At 45.6% G+C, this 4,811-nt stretch overlaps 1 pseudogene; it reads right to left on the reverse strand.

Annotated features, from left to right (window-relative positions):
- Positions 1 to 3,276: 3,276 nt before the first annotated feature.
- LOC112438382 (U6 spliceosomal RNA) lies at positions 3,277 to 3,337 on the reverse strand (annotated as a pseudogene).
- Between the last annotated feature and the right edge of the window lie 1,474 nt (positions 3,338 to 4,811).

The following is a 4,811-nucleotide window of genomic DNA, read 5'->3' on the forward strand; positions in this document are numbered from 1 at the left end:
TCAGTGATCCACCTGCCTTGGCCTCCCAAAGTGCTAGGATTTCAGGCATGAGCCATTGCACCCAGCCAATCATGTCTTTCTATTCTGATGGTTAGATATTTTGGGAGCCTTACTGACCCTGGAAGACTGCTCCTCCCAGGGTTGGCCAGTTCCCAGAGATAGTAAAGGAGTAGGACTCCGAGCATGCCCTTCAGAAGCAAACCAACCGCTCCAGAGCCCACAGCCCCAGCCACCTTCTCTATGGGGCTATCATATCTGGACCACTATCCCTTACCCAAATCACCACAGGGCCGGCTACCAGACAACTGGGAACAGTTTCTATGTCCCAGAGCCTGCTGAAATAATAGATACCAGCCAAGCCCAAGCCTGCATGTGTTGCCTTCCCTTCCCTAGATACCACAATCAAGGCTCTTCCCCACAGTTCTCCCCTCCTCCTGCCTCCTGACCCACGCTGGTTCTTCTCCAGTGGCCCTGCATGCTGTGCCGTGCCTCCTGTTTCTAGGGACCTGTGCGTGTGAACTGCTTCCTTCCTGACAGTCATTTCTGTGCCTGTTTGTCTTACCATCCCTGAGTAAAACAATCCAGCTACAGTTTACAATAATTCATGGTGTCCAGTGAGAAAAAGAAGCCAATTGCTCAGAAGCAGAATGATTCATAAAAATGAGGCCAGACGTCACTGCCTCCTGTGAGCCCCCTTAAAGGAGAGGTGTCATGAAGTAAGCAAAGTCCTCAAAGCCACATCCATAGCGGAGCCCCTCAGGACCCAGTAGAGTGCTTCCTCAGCAAGGAATAGGAAATTGACTAAAAGGGGCCTAAACATCAAAGTTCAGAGGTAGAGTGGTTCCAGGGAATTTACAGCTCCAGCAGAGCTTGGCTTGTTTAGGATTTTTTGGTTTTTTATCTGTTTGTTTGTTTCTGCTTCACCTCTGAGCACTTTCTGAGATTTAATAGATCTGTTTAACTTAACGTTGTGGGAAAATACTCCCTCTGTTCCCCAGGCTGGAGTGCAGTGACGCCATAATAGCTCACCGTAACGTCGAACCCCTGGGCTCAAGTGATCCTCCTGCCTCAGCCTCCAGAGTAGAAGGATTCAGAGGCAGGGGATGAAGCCCCTGCAGAAGGGCAATGCAGGCAGAGGTGAACTGAGGCCATCATCTACCTGCTTCCTAAACCTGCAGCATTGCCTGAGTCTCCCAGAGTCTCCACACATCCCCAGGGCACAGCAGGGTGAGGGTGAGGGTGGGGGAATATCTGAATTTAAATCCTGAAACAACTTCATCGTTAATCATTTAATGGAGTTGGTATGGAAATAACAAGATTATTTGCTCTTGGGAGAAAATAGGGGCTCAAAACAAAACTAAAACTTGATTATAGGAAAACCTGGCTTCGTTTTCGCATGGTTGAGCTCTCAGGTTCCAGGGAAGCTCAGCGTACTGTATTTTGGCATTTAGTGTGCAAACAATTGTCTTGTGCTCACTAATATCCAGTTCTATAGCTGTAGGCAGGACTCAAGATGAGCCTCAAATTTTCTTCCATTCTTATAGGAAAATAGTTTGTCTATATTTCTTCATTTTTATCGTTTTTTGACAATGGGCATTATTGCTGTGGCATTTATTTGGTAAGTAAACACTCCTGAGGCACTGTTCTAGTCAGTGGGCACAGGTGAGTGAGTAAAGCAGAAAGTGTGCATCCTCATTGAATCCTCACATGCGCATGAGAAATGGTGTTTTAATCCCAGCTCAACCATTTACTAGCCATAGAACCTTCGGCAAATTATCAAATCTCTTTGTGATTTGGTTTCCTCATTTGCCAAATAGGAAATGGTAATAATCATAATTTGTTGTTTAGAGCAAGTGAGTTACTATCATAACAGTATCTGGTCTGTAGTAAGGAGGAATGAATGCTAGCTATTATAATATGTAATCTTATGGCCAGGGGTAAATTTATTTGTGTTTTATTGGAAAAGTGTCAGATGATTAGGGATATTGTAATCCCTAATGGCATGGTACCTCAGTTTGGATTAGATGCGGCTGTGTGTAAGAGACACTGTTAGTGACAAGATATAAATGTATTTCTCCTTCCTATAAAAGTCTGGCAGTAGGTAGTCCAGGGCCAGAATTGTGAGTCTACTCCACAGAGTCCTCAGACACCCGGGATTCTTCTATGTTGCTGTGCATGATCCCAATTCATATGGTTGCCTCCTGGTCCAATATGGTTGCACAGGTCCAGTCATCACACAAACACTCTAGCCAGAAGGAAGGAGGAAGGGAAAAGACATGAGTGGCTGTCTTTTATGGAAAACTTTTGGAAGCTGCCATGGGATACTGCCACTTACATCTCATTAGTCAGAACTTGGTCATACGACCATATGTTACTTCAAAGGTGACTAAGAAAAGTAATTTTTATTCTTGGGATGCATATGCTCAAATAAAAAGTGGGGGTTCAATGAAGATGGAAGAAAGGAGAATGGTTTTGGATGGCAACTAGCAATCTCTGATGAACACAGTAGTTTAGTTTAGGTATATTTTATGTATGTCCATGTACTTAAAAAAAAAAAAACAACACTTACTGAGACCAGCCTGGGCAACATAGTGAAATCCCATCTCTACAGAAAATACAAAAATTAGAGGCCGGGCACGGTGGCTCATGCCTATAATCCCAGCACTTTGGGAGGCCAAAGCGGGCGGATCACCTGAGGTCAGGAGTTTGAGACTAGCCTGGCCAACATGGCGAAACCCTGTCTCTACTAAAAATACAAAAAAATTAGCCAGGCATGGTGGCAGGCGCCTATAATCCCAGCTACTTAGGAGGCTGAGGCAGGAGAATTGCTTATACCCAGGAGGCAGAGGTTGCAGTGAGCTGAGATTGCGCCATTGCGCTCCAGCCTGGGCAAGAAGAGCAAAACTCCGTCTCAAAAACAAAAAAAAGAAAAAGAAAAAAAGAAAAGAAAAGAAAAAAATTAGCTAGGTGTGGTGGAATGTGCCTGTAGTTCCAGCTACTCAGGAGGTTAAGAAGTGGGAGTATCACTTGAGCCCAGGAGGTCAAGCCTGCAGTAAGCTGTGATGGTGCCACTGCACTCCAGCCGGGGCAACAGAGCAAGACCCTGTCTCAAAAAGCAAACTTATTGAGCACCTACTATGTCAAGCACTGGCAAGGTGGGTCCTAGAGGTTCCCTCCCGGGCAGTCTTTCATTCAGTCTCTCATGAATGATTGAGGCCACATTTCCCATCTGATTTGCTTTTGCAGACAGATTTATTTGTTTATTCTTTTTTGGAAGGTCATGCTAATCTTCTCTGTATCGTTCCAATTTTAGTATATGTGCTGCCGAAGTGAGCACTCCAAGACAGATTTCTTTAAAAAAATTTTCCACTAGCACAATGTTGCCTGATGCTGAACTCTGAGGGTAAATCATTCCGTTTTACTTGCCTGATACTTTGATTTTTGCTGGGGAGTCACCCTTATCCTATAATTACCCCTAGGCCTTGAGTGAAAATAATTGACAAATATTAAATTTCAGCCAGACGCAGTGGCTCATGCCTGTAATCTCAGCACTTTGGGAGGCCAAAGGGAGTGGATCACTTGAGCCCAGGAGTTCAAGACCAGCCTGGGCAACATGGCGAAAGCCTATCTCTGCAAAAAATACAAAAATTATCTGGGTGTGGTGCTGCCTGCCTGTGGTCCCAGCTACTCGGGAAACCGAGTGGGTAGGATCACCTGAGCCCGGGAGGTTGAGGCTGCTGTGAGTTGTGATCACACCCCTGCACTCCAGCCTGGGTGAGAGTGAGACCCTGTCTCAAAAAATAAAAAATAAAAAACATAAAAAATAAAAAATTATATATATATATATGTATATAAAATCTCTCTGACCCAGAATCACACAACGTTAAAGCTGGAAAGGCCTACGAGAGCCTTCAGCCCCGACTCCCCATTCACACGCTGAGATGGGCAGTGGCTCCCTGGGGGTCCCCTTGCTGGTGCTGGGGGTGTATGGCCCCATGAAAACCCCTCTGCCTCCCGACACCAGGGGAAGGGTCAGCATTCAGGCCGAGGCCAGCAGGCCTCAGTCACGAGGCACCAGGCTGCGCTCAGGGAGGTTGTAACTGACGCTTGATTCTCTCTTAATCCCCCGGTGACCTGTCCCAGTTCTGCAGGTACACATTTCTGAGCCCTGCTTGAGGCAAAACTCTGCTTTGAACTTGTATCCTTTTGCTCTCTGAGCATCTCCTCCTCCTCCCTCCAGCCGCCCACTCCACTGTCTGCCCCACCGTACTTGCCAACCTGTCATTGTACCCATCCCTGGGGGTGGGGAGGAATTCCACGCCCTCTGGCCAGGTCAAGGTGCCCTGAATAGCTGGATTGCATGTAGTTTGTTGCCCTAATAGTAAACAATCCAAAGTGATTAATAATAATAATAAACCATCTGCTAATGATTGAGCCTGTGTCTGAGGGGTTAAGGTGGTCCCTCTATTAATGCCATTCTGACTCACATTCTAGTAACCTTTTCTGGGTGGGCCAGAAGGGCTGGAGTTAGCCTGGCACTGGCACCCTTGGGCAGGCTGTCACAGAGGGGCACTCCAGCCTGGGTGACAGAGTGAGACCCTCTTCTAAAAAAATTTTTAAAAAACAAATGTATGACCTGTTCTCAGAAAAACAACAGTTTTATAGTTACCCATGCTCCCAGTTAAAATATAACTCTATATTTAAAGTTAGAGTTAAAATATAACTCTAATGTAATCCAATTAAAAATACCAACATTAATTCCTTTTTGGAAAAAAAACCACTCTGGTTTGAACCATCCTTTAATGCATGGG

Source organism: Pan paniscus, chromosome 1 (assembly GCF_029289425.2).
Source record: "Pan paniscus chromosome 1, NHGRI_mPanPan1-v2.0_pri, whole genome shotgun sequence".
NCBI classification, from domain to species: domain Eukaryota; kingdom Metazoa; phylum Chordata; class Mammalia; order Primates; family Hominidae; genus Pan; species Pan paniscus.